At 46.3% G+C, this 19325-nt stretch overlaps 1 protein-coding gene across 1 annotated transcript in view; it reads left to right on the top strand.

The window, feature by feature from the left end:
* Positions 1-19325, top strand: part of WAPL (WAPL cohesin release factor) — a 3318690-nt gene that overhangs the window by 2066306 nt on the left and 1233059 nt on the right. The window lies entirely within an intron of this gene.

Below are 19325 nucleotides of genomic sequence, written 5' to 3'. Positions count from 1 at the left end.
TCAGCTAACAATCTGTGGACATTCCGAAAAAACATAGAGGTAAAGATAGAGACAGACCACACAAGGCTCAGCCTTCCGATGATTCTACCACTAAGCAGGTAGTCAGTTTTTCGGAATTCAGTGAGGTGCTTTCGCAGCCACCTGATGCCTGATTCAATATCTATGCAGGCCTCTACCGAGACCCTTTCGGAGTCCAGTATGCCGCAGAAATCTCTTTTGTCTTCCGAGCCTTTGGGCGGTCTCTGTCATGGTTTGGTCCGGAGCCGCAATGCAGGTACTGGCTTCCGAGGAGGCCTCTCGCACTACCGAATCTAGACAAAAGCCGACATCATCTCATCTGACTACCACATCTCTCAGACCAATTCTCTCAGGCCTAGAAACCAGGCCGCTCCTAGGAAATCTTCTTATAGCCATCATCTTGCTACTGCTCCACCAACCCAAGCACAAATGCTTAAAATGGCAGAGCATCTCATCTCCCTTATCCAGGGTAGTCAGGCCACAACTTCTAAAAGGAAAAGGCACCCTTCCCCAGAAATTGTCATAACAGGATTCTGAGGAATCTGACTATTCAGATGTTCTTCGTTCCACATTGCTGCAGTCCTTACTATTGGGGGTAGTCCGCTGTCCAGTCGGCCCGAATACCAGAGTATATGGCTGACGTCGGTCAGGGCGCATTAGACTGACGTCAGTACGTCAGGGTACTAATGCGCATGACCGACGTCATATCCTCAGTCTTTTTTGCCGCATGGTCCGATGCAGAAGCAGTTTTGCGAGTGCAGGTTGGCGTTCTGAAATATTTCCGAAGCCGGAGTTTCAGACCGAATCAGAGTTGGCTAAGTACCCCGTTGGGGAACATTTTGTTTTTCTTGCCTCAGTATTTAACGGATGTCAGAAAAAGTGAATAACTGTATTTCTTGTGGGAAACAGATACCTCATAGGGATTACCATACCTTGTGTATACCTTGTTTAGGGCCTGAGCACGACGTTGTTTGATGCCGCTCTTGTGCTAGGTTTAACAAACGCACTATTAAGAGACGGTTAGACTGTGCTAGGTTAGTGTTTGGGAAGCGTTGCAATTATAAAATGCTGTCGGATGCTCCGACGCCCGCTTCGTCCAAGAAGCGCAAGGACAAAACAGCGAAGCCTAGGGTTGATGAACCGGCAGTCCCGGACGTCGGTTCTTTAGAAGGCTCAGTGGAGCCAGAGGTTTTGCCAGGAGTTTCTTTGGAGTCTCAGGCAGAGACTTTATTGTTACAGGATGTGCCTTCTCAGGAGGTAGGCCAGGCTGAGGGGGCTTCTCAGGTAACTGTTCTTCCCTCTCTTCCCAAGGTAGTTAGAGCCTCTCCTTCTGTTGCCAAAACTTCTTTGAGAGGTAGGCCAAGTTCAGCTTCAGTGGGGGCTTCTCCTAGCATTTCAGGTTCTGTGCCTAAGAAACATATGCTTAAAATGGCAGAAGATTTGATTACTATGATTAGAGGTTCTATGCCCCCTCCTGATAAGAGGCCTAGGGTGGAACCGGAGTTTGATAGTTTTGAACAGTGTTCAGAGGCTTCTGAGTCTTCTGCGGAAGATTTGCAGGAGTATCCTCCTTATTCTGATTCTGATGTGGATGATTCCACTCCTACAGCTTCTCCTCCTGAGGATTTCTCATTTTCAGAGACTCTGCATTCCATGAGGGAGCACTTTAAATGGGAAGGCCAGGATTACTCTGATTCCAGGAAAAGGCTTAGGGAATTCTTGTTTTGCCCCAGCATAGGCCCTTAGCTATACCTCCTGTGTTGAATGTGGTGGAAGATGTTTTTGCAGAGGCTTCCCTGAACCCTGATTCTTTGCCTCCTGCTCCTGTTAAACCTGATAGGTACTATAGGGTGCCTGAAGCTCATAAGTATCTTTTAAGAGTCCTAGGGCAGACCCGAAACTGTTTCTCAGGGACCTAAAGGTGTTAAGGCCTCTGTGGTTAAAAACCCTGTTCCCACTGATAAAGAGGCAAGGGCTTTGGATAGATGGGGAAAGAAAGTGTATACTTCTTCCACTTTAGCCATGAGGCGTTGAATTGTCAGTTTCACATGCTTAAATATCAAAATTATCTCCTTTCACAACTGAAATCTAAGGTGGATGCTTTGGCGGAAGGTATTGAGTGTAAAGAGTTGCTGGATTTAGTTCATGTGTCTGAACAAGTGGGTAAGCATTCTTTGCAATGTGGTTTTGATGCTGTACAGGCCTCCTCGAGGGTGGCTGCCACTAGTTCTGTTCTTCGCAGGCATGCCTGGTTGAGGGATCAGAATTTAGCTGAGCATGTTAAGACAAGGATTTTGGATGCTCCTTTACAGTCTGATGTGTTGTTTGGTTCGCCTGTGGAAGCAGTTTTAAAGAAAATGGAGGACAAAGCTAAGTCTATGCAAACTGTTAAAGATTTTTTGCAGGTGCAGCCACCGAAGTTTAGTAGAAATTGGCCTACTAAGGGATGGACATATCCTGCTTATGATTCCCAGTCTAGGGGTAGGTCTAGACGTGGTAGGGGCAGAGCTCAAGGTTCTTTTAGGCCTAGAACAGGGAGTTCACCTGCTCAGACTTCTGGTGAGGGCAGAGGTCAGTCCTTTCGTAAACAGACCCAATGACCTGTCTTTTCAGCTGCCAGTAGATTCTCGTCTGGCAGCTCCTTTGGGAGGAAGACTGTCTCTTTTCAAAGGAAATTGGGATTTAATTACTCAAGACAGATGGGTGTTGGATATCATTCACCACGGTTACAGGTTTTATTTCCATACATTGCCCCCTTTCAAAGGCATGCCAGATGTTCCTCCTCCACAAAGGAAAGAGGCTCACAAGCAAATTTCTCTGTTACTCCAAATAGGGGCCATTCAGCCAGTCCCTGTATCAGAAAGGGGCCTAGGATTTTATTCTCGCCTGTTCCTAGTACCAAAGAAGGGGAACACGTGGAGACCAATTTTGGATTTATCTATCCTCAACACTTATCTGGACATTCCCAAGTTCAAGATGTTGGCGTTACAACAGCTTTTACCTCTGCTGGGCAAAGATCACTGGATGGTAACTTTAGATCTCAAGGAAGCTTACCTTCATGTGCCTATAAGACTAAGTTGCAGGAAGTATCTGCGTTTTCGAGCTGGAAATTCTCATTATCAGTTCTCTGCATTGCCCTTTGGCTTATCTACTGCGCCCAGAGTATTCACAAAGGTTCTGGCTCCAGTGATAGCTTACTTCAGGCTAAAAGGAATTCAAATCTATCCTTACTTGGACGACTGCCTGATTCTGGCTCAAGAAAAGGAAGACCTTCTACAGCATCTGGAATATGTTATAGCAGTGCTAAGATGCCTAGGGTATTCTGTGAGCGAAATAAAGTCCAGTCTAGTACCCTCTCAAGACATGTGCTTTCTGGGTGTGAGACTGAATACAGCAGCCCAGATGGCCTTTTTAACCCCGGACAAACAAAAGAGTCTATCACTTTACTTCCATCAACTATCTCATCAGTCCGTGCTGACTGCAAGGACAGTCCTTCAAGCATTAGGGTTCATGGCATCTTGTATTCTGGTGCTTCCCAATGCCAAACTGCATATGAGGAAGCTACAATGGTATCTCAAAAATGTATGGACACAGCACTGCCAGGATTTGGACACTGTCATTCAAATAATACCTTGCCTTCAAAAAGTATTTTTGTGGTGGGCTCAGGAATGTCACCTAAACAAGGGACTCTCTGTGACCCGGCCAGAGGCGAGTCAGATTTTAACGACAGATGCCTCGGACATTGCTTGGGAGCTCATCTAAATGGAAAGTGGATACAAGACAAGTGGCCTGCCAGACTACAGCATCTACATATCAACATGAAGGAGATGTTAGCAGTCCAGTTTGCATTAATGGCTTTCAAGGAGTTGCTTCTTCCAGGGCAGGTGTTGATTCTAACAGACAACACAACTGTCATGTGGTACATCAACAAGCAAGGGGGAACACATTCTTATCCTCTATGCAGGCAAGCAATGATTTTATGGGAGACTGCGCTAAGCTTGCAACTAACTCTTCAGGCAAGGTTTCTGCCGGGAGCACAGAACTCCTTAGCAGATGTATTAAGCAGACAAATCATGGATCCCCACGAGTGGAAACTGGATCTTCATGTATTTCAGAAATTGACAGTGTCATGGGGAACTCCAGACATAGATCTGTTCGCTTCTCCACTAAACCACCAGCTGCCAAAGTTTTGCACAAAGGGGTTTCATCACACAGCTTGGAAAGTGGATGCTCTGTCTTTCAGTTGGAAAAACCTTCATGTGTATGCCTTTCCTCCTCTGCCTCTTCTTCCAAAGGTGCTATTAAAAGTCAGACAAGACAAGCCAAGGATGATTTTGATAGCTCCAGATTGGCCTCGGCAACACTGGTACCCACTACTAAGGAGTCTGGTAAGGAAGCCTCCATGGCCTTTACCTTTGATTCCTCATCTGTTATCTCAGAAGGACGGTCATCTGCTCAATGTCAAGCTTCACTCTCTTCATCTAACAGCCTGGCATATTCTGTGTTGAAACACAGCAGGTCTCAACTTCCTCAACAAGTTTTAAATGTGATTATGGAAGCTAGAAGACCTAGTACAAGGAAAGTGTACGGGGAAAAATGGAAGAGATTTTTATTTTGGAGTACAGCAAAGAATTTGGAGATTTCTGAGCCTAATTTGAGTGTGGCTCTTCAATATCTTACTGAGTTATTGGACAAAGGTTTGTCCTTCTCTTCCATTAAGATTCATGCTGCAGCAATTTCAGCTCACTATGATTGTGACCCACCATTGTTTTCGCATCCTTTGTTCAAGCAGTTTCTTAGAGGGCAAAGAATATAAGACCCCACGTAGAGCTCCTACTCCTGCTTGGGATCTCAATTTTGTGTTGGAAAAACTTACTCTACAACCTTTTGAGCCTCATGGCTACTGCTGAATTGAAATACTTGTCATGGAAGACTGCTTTTCTGTTGGCTATTACTTCTGCAAGAAGGGTGTCTGAGTTGCAGGCCCTTATGGCAGTAGAGCCCTTTTGATTTTCCATAAGGATAGGGTATCATTACGTACTAATCCTTCCTTTATGCCTAAGGTGGTTTCTAGTGTGGCTTTAAACCAAACTATTCATTTGCCTACTTTTTATGCAGACCCCCAAAATAAAGGGGAAAAGATTTTGCACACTTTAGATGTACACAGGCAATTGCGTTATTATTTAAGCAGGACTAAGGATTTTAGGCAGTCTCAGCAGTTGTTTGTTTCTTTTGCTTTGAGTTCGCAGGGCAAGCCTGTGTCAAAACAAACTATTTCCAGGTGGATTGGGTTTTGCATTGCATTTTGTTATTCCCATCATGGCAAGGAGATTCCAGCTGGGATTAGGCCTCATTCCACTAGGGCTACTGCCACTTCAACAGCATTTCTAAGGGGTGGCAACTAAGGATATTTTGGAGGCAGCTACTTGGAGTTCAGTGCATACTTTCTCTAAGCATTATCACCTTCCTATCTACTCTAAGTCTAGGGCTGGTTTTGCCACAGCTGTTTTGCAAGGCATGTTGTCAGCTCCTGCTTCTTTATGATTTGCCAGCCTCCCTTACCTCTGCTTTGGGATTCTACCCAATAGTAAGGACTGCAGCAATGTGGAACGAAGAACATAGTACAGTTTTGTACCTACCATAAATGTAGATGTTCGAGGATCCACATTGCTGCAGTCCAATTTACCCTCCCTCCTTCCCCTCTGTGTTTAGGGGTGGTTGTGTAGGTGAGGTTATATGCTGATATTTTTGTATACATTTTTGTATATATTGTACATATTTTTGGTGCAGGTATTTTGGGCTTTGTCTTTTTAGGGTCTTCTGACATCTGGGGCAAGAAAAGACTGAGGATATGACGTCGGTCATGCGCATTAGTACCCTGACGTACTGACGTCAGTCTAATGCGCCCTGACCGACGTCAGCCATATACTCTGGTATTCGGGCCGACTGGACAGCGGACTACCCCCAATAGTAAGGACTGCAGCAATGTGGATCCTCGAACATCTACATTTATGGTAGGTACAAAACTGTACTTTTTTGAGGAGGAGCAGCATCCTTGAACTGCTTATGAGGATTCAGATGCAGAGTAATCCATCCCTTCTGCCTCCCCTCCAGAGGACCTTTCCTTTGGGTAAACCCTTAACTCCCTCATGGAACATTTCCAATGGAAATCTCAGGACTTCCCACAGTCTAAGAAATGATTTAGAGTTTCTGGACCTGCTCCAGTACAGACCCATGGCCATCCCCCTTATTTTAGAAGTGGTGGATGATGATGTTATCCATGAGTCCAGCTTAGCCCCCGATGCACTCGCTCCTGCTCCCAATAAACCTGACAGGTACTACAGAGTACTGGATTCTCACAAATACCTGTACAGAAATCCTGCTGCAGACCCAGAGGTAAATAACACAGGGACCTAAAGGAGCCAAGACTAGTTCTGCCAAGAATCCTCTTCCTTCTGACGAGAACTCCAGAGCTCTGGACAGATGGGGTAAAAAAGTACACCTCTGCAACCTTAGCCATCAGAACACTCAATTGTCATTTCCATATGCTAAAATTATAACACACTTTGGAACTGTTAAAACAGAAGATTGCTACCTTTCCTGACTGCCAATTCAAAAGAGTTAGCAGATTTACTGCACTCTGCTTGTCAAGTGGCCAAACACTCATTACAATGTGGATATGACGCCGTCGAAGCCTCTAGCAGGGCAGCAGTAACATGATCTGTTATTAGAAGACATGCATGGCTGAAGGAACAACCTCTTACTGATCATGTCAAGTCTAAACTTATTGATGCACCCTTAGATAAGAAGCGCTTGTTTGGGGAAAAAGCAGAAGAGGTGCTTAAAAAGATGCAAGACAAAGCAAAATCTATGCAAACAGTAACACATTTCTTTCAGGTTCAACCTCCCAGATTCAGCGTGAACTTTCCACTCTGCTTTCCCTGCACCTAGCAGACAGGGCCATGATAAGCCCTGCAGGGACAGACCCTCCAGGCCCCTATCCCAGGGCCAGCAGAGAAGCAAACAATGGACCACTTCCATCTCTAAGGCAGGGAGTTCTAAGCTAAACTTCTATGGTAAACACAATGACTCACCCTCCTCCCTCTGCCCTCCCTTTACTCAAATCAGTGGTGAGAAGCACTGAACCAGGTCCAAACTTTCATATTCCAGGGGGCAGTAAAACCTGTCCCCTCAGAGAAAACAGGCAAAGGCTTTTATTACAGATTAGTCCTTGTTCCCAGAAAAGAGGGCACTTAGCGTCCCGTCCTGGATCTATCCATTCTGAACACCTCCCTGGAGGTCCCTAAATTCAAAATGTTAATTTTACAGCAGCTGTTGCCTGTGCTAACAAAAAATGCCTGGCTAGTTACCCTAGACCTAAAAGATGCCTACCTCCACATCCCCATCAGGGATACATGCAGGAAATTCATGCACTTCAGAACAGGCTCACAACTGCGCTGCCCTTTGGCTCATCTCCTGCTCCCAGAGTATTCAACAAATGCTTGTCCCCAGCCATAGCATTCTGCAGGCAGAGAAGTATACAGCTATACCCTTACCTGGATGACTGCCTCATTCAGGCAGAGTGCAAAGAAAAGCTGCTGCAGGACCTTTTTGTCAAATCACTCCTAACTTCCCTAGGGTTCACCATCACCGAGAAGAAATCAAAACAAAACCCCACCAGGAAGATCATTTTCTGGGGAGCTGTGCTATACACAGCATCCCAAATGGCCTTCCTATCCCCAGAAAAGCAGAGCTTTCTGCCTCTCTAATTTACCTAGCTGGCTTCCAGAAGTCACCTAACTGCAAGGAAGTTCCTGCAAACCCTGAAATAGATGGCATCTTGCATCCTTCTCATTCCTCTGGCCAGGCTTCACATGATAAAACTTCAGTGGTATTTAATGAACCTTTGGTACCAGCCCTCTGTCAGTAGAGACCTCTCTCCCTCTGATCCCGTGTGTAATGGCAGAGCCCTGTGCCAGGAACAAGAGCCTTTCCTTCATCCTCCGCCCGTCCGGCCAGACCTTCACTACCGATGCCTCCGATATTGCTTGCGGCACCTCTCCTAGCAGGCAGGTGCACCCAAGGTCTTTGGGATGCCCAGCAGCTTCACTTGCACATCAGTCAGAAAGAAATGATGGCAGTACAAAAGGCTCTGACATCTTTCGACCCCCATCTCGGGCCAGGGATTCTCCTTATAAAAACAGACAACACCACAGTAATGTGGTATAACAAAAAACGGGGGGGGGGGCAATCTTGCCCCCTGTGCAGGTTAGCCATGAGCCTCTGGCTTACAGCCACCTCCATGGGTCTACACCTAATTGCCCAATCCCTACCAGGTGTCAACAATACCTTGGCAGATCACTGAAGCAGAAACTTACTGGACCCCCACGAATGGCAGCTCCACAGGGAAATCTTTCTACAAATCACTCAGGAGTGGGGGACTCCAGAAGTGGATCTCTCTACCTCTCACCTCAACCACCAGCTTCAATAGTTTTGTACCAGAGAGTATCACCCCCTAGTGTGGAAGTTGGATGCCTTGACCTTGCCCTGGTACTCCCTTTTTGTATACGCATTTCCCCCCTGCCTCTTATTTCCAAGGTACTGATCAAAATAAGGGAGGAGAGATCAAAGGCCATCCTCTCTGCTTCCGATTGGCCCAGACAGCATTGGTACCCCTTACTGCGCAGCCTGACCTTACAGCCCCCCAACCAGCTTCCACTGATGTCAGACCTCCTGACCCAGGTGAGCGGGAAAATGCTGCACCCTGACTTACAGACTCTCAGTCTTTCAGCATGGCTTATACCTTAAAAGCTTACAAGGAGTCCCTGTTAAACAGGTTCTAGACATCATCACAGAGACCAGAAGGCCCAGCACCGGAAAATCATACACAGGGAAATGGAAAAGATTCTTCTCCTGGAAGCAGTGCAAAGGGGCCAATACCTTCCATCCCTCTTATCTTTGATTAACTTGCCGAGTTGTTCAATAGTGGCCTCTTTCTCCTATATTGAAATCCATGCCTCAGCCATTTCTGCCCATTACGATTCAGACCCACCCCCTATTCTCATCCTTTGATTAAGCAATTCCTCAGAGGGGCTTCTAATGTCAGACCTCCCAGAGGGACTCCCATGCCAGCCTGGGACCTGAATTATGTTCTAGAAATACTAATCTTACCTCCTTTCAAACCTGTTGCTTCTACAGAATTGAAATACCTCTCTTGGAAGACTGCCTTCCTACTTGCTATCACCTCAGCCAGAAGGGTATCAGAACTTCAGGCTCTCATGGCTGTTGAGCCTTTCATCATTTTCCATGCAGACAGGGTCTCCCTGAGGACTAACCCTTCCTTTATGCCCAAGGTGGTATCTGATGTGACCCTTAACCAGGGCCATACACCTACCCACCTTCTTTCCCAACCCTCAAAACAAAGGGGAAAGAATTTTACACTCGCTAGACATGCACAGATATCTCCGATACTATCTGAACCATACTAAACTGTTCAGAAAAACAGACCAACTACGTGTCAGCTTTGCCCCTGGGGCCAAGGGGAAGCCCATTTCTAAACAAACCATTTCCAAATGGATATCACACTGTATCCATTTTCTGCTACAGACTACATGGGAACCCCCCCCCCCTCAGTCTATCCTTACCCATTCCACTAGTGCAGCCTCCACTTCCACAGCCTTCCTCAGAGGGGTCCCCACCAGGGACGTCTTGGAAGCTAACAGCTGGACCTCTGTCCATACCTTTACAAAGCATTACCAACTACCTCTTTTTTGTACGTCTAGGACAGGGTTTGCCTCTGCAGTTCTGTAGGGCCTGCTGACCCATGCCTAGGACTCTAACCTTTCCTTCCACCCCTCTCCTCAGCTTTGGGAATCCTTCCCCCGGTGAAGATTGCAACAGTGAAACACGAAGAACATAGCACAGTTGTGTACACTTACCATAAATGTAGATGTTCGAGTGTATTCACTGTTGCAGTCTTGGTTTTCCCTTTTTCCATCACCATATAGCATTTTCCCCTAGGGGACATAAGCTTCCCACGGTGGCTTTTAGCCACCAGGACCACTTTTCCTTATTTCCTTGTGCTTCTGATGGGTTAGGCCAAGAAAAACTGATGTAATGACGTTGGCTGCCGTGCTTTATAGCACTGACGACCTGACGTCGGACTACAGGCAACGGCAGCCGAATCGAAAAAAGCATTGACTCTGGTATTTGGGCCGACCGAGGGCTACCACAGCAGGGATAACCCCACAGGTGATGACTGCAACAGTGAATACACTCTATCTACATTTATGGTAAATGTACACAACTGTACTTTACATTTACTCCAACACCAATCTTGGTTGGGTATGAAGGTCCTCCACAGGCTTTGGCTCCTGACGTTTTGAGTGTTGGATGTTCATCGTATTTCACTGTTGCAGTCATCACTGTAGGGTTCTTCCTGCCGGCAGGCAGCCCTCGGTCGGCCAGAATCCCAAAGTCTGGGTCTGGTGTCAGCTGTTCAGTCATGCTCTCTGACGTTAGAGCGCCAGGAGTACAAAGCTGCCAGCCAACGCCATGTTCTCCAGTCTTTCTTCCCGTGAGTTGGAAGCAGTTCGCAAGTGCCGGTCGGCTGAATCCTGATATTTTTTCATGCTTCAGTCCGAAGACTGACTTCTTCTTCTTCTCAAAGCTAAGTACCCCGTTGGGGAAACTTTTTTCTTGCTCCAGTCCGATGTCAGAAAAAGTTAATAATTGTATTTCTTGTGGGAAGCAAATACCTCATAAGGATTTCCACTCTTACTGTATTCCTTGTTTAGGCCCTGACCACGATGTAGCTAGTTGTCGGTGTTGTGCTAGATTTAACCAACGTACTATTAAGCGGAGGTACGATTTTGCTTTTCACTACTTTGGCAGGCGATTTAATTATAAAATGTCGTCGGACACGCTTCCGACTACCGGAGTTCACAAACGATGCAAGGATAAGGACAGGCCTCCGAGGTCCAAATCAGACGACGATTTACAAGCAGAGCCAGCTCCAGGTTTCGCCGTTATCAGTGAGGTGCTTTCGCAGCCCCTGTCGTCGGCCATTTCAGAACCGATTTCCGAAACGGACTCCCGCGAGGAGCCAACTAGGCCTTTGAGTACTCCAGCTGCAGGACCTTCGGACAATGCTCCCTCGGATGGGTCCGGAGCCGCTGTGCAGGTACCGGCTTCCGAGGGGGTTTTCAGGCCTACACAGCTTCTGATAAAGGCAAAGCCAAAGACAAAGGCGAAGACTCCTTCTAAATCAGACACCAGCCCAGTCCTCTTCTGATCCGGGACCCAAATCTCAGAAGCAGCTGCTTAAAATGGCAGAGGACTTACTAACCATGATTAGGGGTTCACATCCCCCTCCAGACAAAAGGCCAAGGCAAGAATTGGATTTTGAATCCTCTGATCAGGCATCTGTTTCTTCAGTGTCTTTCTCTGAACAGGAATATACTTTCCCTCCTTATGAGGATTTTGATGCTGAGGAATCCATTCCATCAGCTTCTACCCCTAAGGATTTTTCTTTTGGGGAAACTTTACATGACATGAGGGAACATTTTCACTGGGAAGAACAGGAGTACTCTGAATCTAAGAGAAGGCTTAGGGATTTCCTTCTTCCCCAACATAGACCCCTGGCTATTCCTCCTATTTTGGATATTGTGGATGATGCCTTTTCTGAGGCTAATTTAACTCCCGACTCCTTTCCTCCAGCCCCTGCTAAGCCTGACGGATATTACAGGGTCCCTGACTCCCACCAGTTCCTCTTCAAAAATCCTGCTGCTGATCCAGAAACCATTTCTCAGGGTCCTAAGGGTGTTAAGGCCACCTCTGCTAAAAACCTTATTCCGACAGATAAGGATTCCAGAGCTTTGGAGAGATGGGACAAAAAAGTGTACACTTCTGCTACTTTATCAGGGCTTTAAATTGCCAATTTCATATGCTAAAATATCAGCAATTCCTGCTGTCTGTTATGAAACAAAAGCTAGGTACCATTTCTGCATGTGCAGATAAGGAATTACACGATTTGATGCATGCTACTGAGCAAGTGAGGAAGCATGGTTTACACTGTGGTTTTGATGCCTTGGAGGCTTCATGCAGGGCGGCTGCCACTGGCACAGTCATTAGAAGGCATGCTTGGTTAAAGGAACAAAATTTACCTGATCAAGTGAAAGTTACTGGATGCTCCTGTTCAGCATAATGTTTTGTTTGGGTCTAAGGCTGAAAAGGTGATAAAGAAAATGGAGGATAAGGCAAAATCCATGCAAACGGTTAAGGATTTCTTACAAGTTCAGCTCCCTAGATTTAGCAGAAATTGGCCAACTAAAAATTGGTCCTTTCCCAGCTCAGACAGGCCTCAGAGGGGTAGATATAGGCGCTCCAGAGGGAGGGCCCAAGCACAGACCTCTTACAGACCTAGACAGTGGAGTGCTTCCACCCCCAGGGGTGGAGATGACAGATCTCAATCTTATAGAAAACTGGCTCAATGACTCCCCCTGCATGGCTCCAGGAACTTCTCTCCTGGAAGCCCCTCTAGGAGGAAAACTCTCTCTTTTCCAACAAAATTGGACTTGCATATAACCCAAGACATGTGGGTTCTGGATGTATTTTCAAAAGGTTACAAATTCCACTTTCATACCTTGCCAAGACCAAACGGATGGCCAGACCTACCAAAACACCAATGGGCAGAGGCATTAAACCAGGTGGGTTCCCTCATGGCTATGAGGGCCATAGAACTGGTTCCACAATCAGAGACTGGGCAAGGCTTTTACTTAAGGCTCTTTCTAGTTCCCAGAAAACAAAATTCATGGAGACCTATCCTGGATCTGTCAGCTTTAAATACTTTCCTGGAGATACCAAAGTTCAAGATGCTTACTCTGCAGCAGCTCCTGCCAATGTTCATAGGTTCATACAAGGCTATCTGCCCAAGGGCATTTATAAGCCTATCCCATAGTTATGTGGCTTTCGCCACCCCTTTAGTTTGAATAAAACTATGCCTATTATTTTGCTGTGCCTCTGTCAAGCAGTGACACTGAAGTAATCCCTGGGGTATATCTGCGATCTCCCATCCATTGGTCAAGATTCCTCTTGAACAAGGCCAGCGAGGTGCTCTGCCTCACATGTACCGGGATTTTGTTCCACAGCATAGGGAGTCTCTGGGTGATGAATTTGTCCCTCCAGCACGTTCTATTAATAACCGTGTCAAGGTTTAAGTCTCCCGCCCTTGTGGTTCTGAGGGATCTAGATTTTTTGAGGTGAAGCATATTCATCAAATCTGGGTTTGACATGGCCTTATATGTCAGGCACAGGTCACCTCTGAGCAAGCGGTATGAGACTGAATAGAGCTGGAGTTCTTTCAGTCGGGCAGCATAAGACATATTTTTGAGACCCTTTATCCTTTTGGTGAGGAACTTTTGGGGCCTTTCCAGCTGCTGCAGGTGTCGGGTCAGATACATTCGGATTGGGGCATTGTACTCAATCATAGGTCTAATGAGTGATGAGTACAGGGGGGACGATGACCTCCCTTGATCTAGATGTGAATCCCTTCATGATCAGGTGGGCAATGTAGAAGGTTTTCCTAACTACTTTAGCAACATGAGTGTCAAACGAAAGGCTACTGTCAACCTGGGTCCCCAGATCCCTGATGACTTCTTCTGTGCTCAGTGGATTGCCACCTATATGGTAGCTAGGGGTAACCTTGTTTTTCCCGAAGGGTATGACTATGCATTTCTTGGCGTTTAACTTTAGGCCATGGCTCTGGCACCAGTTATCCGTTTCTGTGAGGCCCTTCTGAAGGATATCCGTGTCAGATGTGTTTTCGACTATGGCCCAGTTTGCAGTCATCTGTAAACTTTGTCAGCCATAACCCTCCTGTGTTTGCTTGTACTTCAGAAAAGTAGATGCCGAACAAGAGTGGACCCAGGACTGAGCCCTGTGGGACACCACTTGTGACAGGCTTTGAGTCTGACATGGCTCCAGCAACTCTGACCCTGTGGGTTCTGTCACTTAGCCAGTTTGCAACCCATCTTGTGATGTATGGGTTTACATTCAAGCTGATGAGTTTTTCGATGATACCTGAGTGGGGTATTGTGTGAAGGCCTTTGCCAGGTCGAGGTAGGCTGTATGGACTGCCTTTCCTCATCAATGGCCTTGGTGACTGTCTCGAAAAGTCAACCAAGTTTAAAAGGCATGATCTGCCTTTGACAAAGCCAAACTGGGTTGGATCCAAAGTCTGCAAGTTCCCTATGTCTTTATTTATGAGTTCCATTATGATCCTCTCCATGGCTTTGCAGATAAGGCTTATCAAGCTAATGGGATGGTAATTACCAGGGTCGGTGGAGGCACCGCCCTTGTGAAGTGGGACCACAGTCGCCGTGCGCCACTCCTTGGGTACGTATCCTGAGGTGAGGCTAAGATTAAACAGCTGTCCTAACTGCGGGTTTAATTCCTCATTGAGTTCGTGGAGCACACAGCAGGGGACACCATGGATGCTGTGTTTTTTGCCTTGGAGAGGGCAGTTCTCACCTGGGCGTTGGAGATGTTTGGGGGGGCTACAATCCTCTGGTATAGATCTCTCTCCTTTTGGGGAGGGAGAGACGTTTGCACTGAACCTGTCAGCCAGTATGTTGGCAATGTGTGTAGGTTCAGTAATCTTCACATCATTTTGAACTAATTCTGAGCATATCTGGGAGTTTCCTCCTAGGTTTCTAACATAGCTAAAGAAGGCCTTATGATTGTCTTTTGAGTCCTTGGCGATTTTTCTCTCAAAATTTGCCTTGGATGATTTTATGAGAGCTCTTAGATTTTTACTTATAATGATCAAAGGTGTCTTACCTTTCAAGGATTTTGTTCTATCTTGTAGTAGCTTCCTCCTTTTGTTGTAGAGCTTGTTTATGGCTGGGGTCCACCAGACTGGACGCTTGCCTTTGGTACAAAGAGTCTTAGTTTTGTTTGGGATTGCCTGATCCATGCAGTCCTGTAGGTGCTGGTAGAAGGCATTTGTAAGTGATTCAGCGGTTTGAGTAATGTTTACCACTGGCTCAGGGGCCTTAAAGAAGACCACGCTAGTTTTTAGAAGTGTGAAGTCGGCTTTTGAGAAGTTTTTCACTGTGGTCTTTTTTATTTCAGGTGGGGGCGGGATGAGGACCTCCAGCGAGATTAGTTTATGATCTGATCTCACCAGTGAGGGGTATACTTCCGGTGTTGAACATTGTGATCCCATGTTCGTGATGATGAGATCAAGTATGTTTTCTCCTCTTGTGGGGATGGTGACTAGTTGTTCCATGGCATTTGAGTTTATGAACTCCAGGAACCTTTGGGCTAGAGTGTTTGGGCTTGAGTAGTGTTCCCAGTCTATATTAGGGTAGTTGAAATCACCTAGTATGATGGTGTTTGGAGATACATTTATCCCCTCCAATGTTTTCAGGAAGGCCATGTGAGGTTCCTGAGTTTGAGAGGGTGGCCTGTAACATGCTACAAATTGCAGAGCAGTCTTGCCTATGGTTAATTGCACCTGGATGGTCTCCGATGCATCGTGCGTTGCCACCAACCTTGAAGTGTGGGTGTCCTTTATGAATATGGACCCCCCCCCCCTCCTTTCTTGGTGTTGTCCGGATTTTGGGGCCGGAACGCATGATATGAGGTGAAACCTGATAGTGCTGGGGTGCTCTCAGGAGCCTTGAACCAGGTTTCTGTCACAGCACAGGCATCGATGTTCTCCATACTGAGAAGGGCCTCAAGTGCGTGCATCTTGAGATTGTGACTTCTGGCATTGAGCAGCATTACCCTTAGTTTTTTTCCTTTTTTGTGTTCTAGGGTGGTAGGTTTAGAATTTGAGCCTTGCCTAAAAAAGGCACTATGGGGGTGGCAAGAGCCTTTGCCAATATCCGGAAGCCTAGTGGTGACAGGTGCAAGCCGTCCCTTGCGAAGCAGCGTGGCTTGTCCAGCATGTCATCCCAGGCAGACAGGCATTGGATCCCCTTTGAATGACACCAGAATTTAAGCCAATTATTAAAGCTGATCATCTTATCACTGTATTGTGGCATCATTCTAGGTGAAGGTAGGATACTGCTCAAGGTCAGGGTCATACCTGCCTGGGCTACATAATCAGAGAGCTCCTCAATGTCTCTTTTCATGTAGTCCAAGGAGGTACGTCTCAGGTCGTTGACACCAGCGTGGACAATGACTGAGTCATACTTGTACCTGCTGTTGAGAGACCTGAGTGCTTGCGTTATGTGGCGGATTCTAGCGCCCGACAGGCAGCTTACTGTGACCTTCTCCTTACTCAGTCTGGTGAGCGGGACGTCAGTGTGTCTGACTATGGAGTCACCTATGACAAGTATGTTTGGTGTTGTATTTGGCCTTAAGGGCAGTGACTGCTTTGCACACTGATTTTGTTGTTTGTGTTTTGTGTGGTGTATTGAGTTTGCAGTTGCTTGGGTGTCTGCTTTGGAGGCCTCTGCTGTTTAGGTAAATTTTTACTCAGAGCCTCCGAGTATGTCTTAGTGTGTTTATGTGTTTGATTCAGTGGTGTGGTTGAGTTATGTGAGACTGGTATTGTGGTGTGTGTAGTTGCCTTCTCCTCCTGCCTGGTCTTGCCAGTCCTGAGTTGAGAGAGCTCAGCCTCCAGTCTGGCTAAATAGCTGCATCTCTCACAAGTGTTAGTGTTGAGCAAAAATGCATGGATGGTGACATTGGATTTAAAGGAGGCTTACCTACACATCCCTATCAGACAGGAGTGCAGAAAATACCTCCGGTTCAAGGCCAGCTTGAAACATTACCAATTCTCTGCGCTTCCCTTTGGCTTGTCTACTGTGCCCAGGGTCTTCACCAAGTGCCTGGCACCAGTAGTAGCTTATTGCAGACTCCAGGGAATTCAAATTTACCCTTATCTGGACGACTGCCTTATTCAAGCAGACAGCAAGGATGTCTTACTCCAGCACCTGGAATTTGTTCAAAATCTACTCAAGTACCTGGGATTCACTGTGAACATAAAGTAGATTTGACACCCACACAACAGATAACTTTTCTGGGTGCTCTTCTAAACACAACAACCCAGATGGCATTCCTGACATCCGAAAAACTACAGCTGGCTTCAACTGTCAAAACTTTGGCATTAATGTCTCAGCTAACTGCAAGGAAATTCCTGCAGGGTCTGGGTTACATGGCCTCCTGCATCCTTCTCATACCAAATGCAAGACTACATATGAGAAAAATACAATGGTACCTAAAAAGTGTATGGTCCCAGCATTGCCACAGTCTAGACACACAGATTGCTGTCTTGCCTTGCCTACAAAAGGAATTCCATTGGTGGACCATGGCATGTCTTCACAACAAAGGGAAAGCCTTCAGTCTGCCTCCAGCCAGCCAAGTGTTAACCACAGATGCCTCGGCTTACGCATGGGGAGCCCACTTGCAGGGGAAAGGCCTGCAAGGTTTTTGGACAGAGGATCAGAAGCACCTACATATCAATTTAAAAGAGATGTTAGCCGTACAGAATGCCCTCTTGGCTTTCAGGGATCTTCTACAGCCAGGATAACTACTGATACTGACAGACAACACCACAGTTATGTGGTACATAAGCAAGGGGGTTCACACTCGTACCCCCTTTGCAGACTAGCCATGACTCTGTGGAACACAGCTCTAGCTTGCAAAGTGGATCTACAAGCCCAGTTCCTGCCAGGTAAACAAAATATTCTGGCAGACAGCCTGAACAGGAACCTGTCAGACCCACACGAGTGGATGCTAGACACCCAAATATTCAAGATGATTACAGAAGCCTGGGGCTGTCGGGGCCTAGATCTATTTGTATCCCCCCTCAACCACCAGTTACAGATTTTTTGCACAAGGACATTTCACAAACTAGCATGGAAAGTGGATGCTCTCTCCTTCAGTTGGAGAAACCTCTCTGGGTATGCCTTTCCTCCACTACCTCTTCTTCCACTGGTGTTATTAAAGATCAAACAGGACAAACCCAAGATGATTTTACTGGCCCCAAATTGGCCTCGTCAATTTTGGTACTCAGCACTGATGAATCTATCCCTGGAGCCTCCTTGGATTTTACCTCAGATACCAACTCTTCTGTCCCAACACCAGGGCCAGGTTCTGCACTCTCATATCAAAACTCTCAGCCTGGCAGCTTGGCGAATTCAGGGTTTATGATTATTCCTACTCTTCCCAAACAGGTCATAGATGTCATCTTAGAAGCCAGACGGCCTAACACTAGAAAATCTTATGCAGGTAAATGGAAGAGATTTTGCACCTGGATGCATGCTCAGGATTCGGATCCTCTCATTCCTAATATTCCATTGATTTTATATTACCTGACAGACATGCTACATAAGTGTTTATCCTTCTCCTCCATAAAAATACATGCCTCAGCCATCTCTGCACATTACAGTACAGATCCTCCAATCTTTTCACATCCATTTCTGAAACAATATCTCAGAGGAGCAAAGAATTTAAGGGCCCCCTAGGACACCACCCATACCTGCCTGGGACCTCAACTATGTTCTGGAAAAACTCACTCTGCCTCCTTTTGAGCCTGCTGCCACATCTGACTAAGTATTTGTCATGGAAGACAGCTATCCTACTGGCTTTGACTGCAGCCAGGAGAGTCTCGGAGTTACAAGCTCTCATGGCTGTGGAACCTTATATTATTTTTCACCAAGATAGGGTATCTTTAAGGACTAATCCTACCTTCATGCCTAAAGTGGTTTACAAAGTGGCTTTAAATCAAACTATTCACTTGCCAACTTTTTTCACTAATCCGCAAAATAAGGGGGGAAGGATCTTGCATTCCTTGGATGTACACAGGCAACTACGTTTTTACCTGGACAGAACCAAGGTTATCAGGAAAACAGAGCAACTGTTTTTTTTTTATGCAACAAATTCTCAAGGCAAAGCTGTTTCAAAACAGACCATTTCTAAATGGATTGCTCATGGAATCAGATTTTGTTGCTCTCATCAAGGAAAAATTAGAACTCACTCTACCAGAGCTGCTGCTACTTCAGCTGCCTTTCTCAGGGGAGTACCTACCAAAGATATTTTGGAAGCTGCAACTTGGAGTTCAGTGCATACTTTCTCTAAGCACTATAATCTCCCTCTTTACTCTAAGTCTAGGACAGGCTTTGCTTCTGCAGTCTTGCAGGGCCTTCTAGCCGCCCCTTCTACTCTATAACCACCACCCTTTATCCCAGCTTTGGGATTCAACCCTACAGTGATGACTGCAACAGTGAAACACGATGAACATAGTACAGTTGTGTACACTTACCATAAATGTAGATGTTCGAGTGTCTTCACTG

The sequence above is a fragment of the Protopterus annectens genome, chromosome 14.part0 (genome assembly GCF_019279795.1).
Source record: "Protopterus annectens isolate FY-2018-M chromosome 14.part0, PAN1.0, whole genome shotgun sequence".
In the NCBI taxonomy this organism is placed as follows: domain Eukaryota; kingdom Metazoa; phylum Chordata; order Ceratodontiformes; family Protopteridae; genus Protopterus; species Protopterus annectens.
Note: the sequence above shows the minus strand (reverse complement) of the source record. Positions and strands in the feature narration are given on the sequence as shown.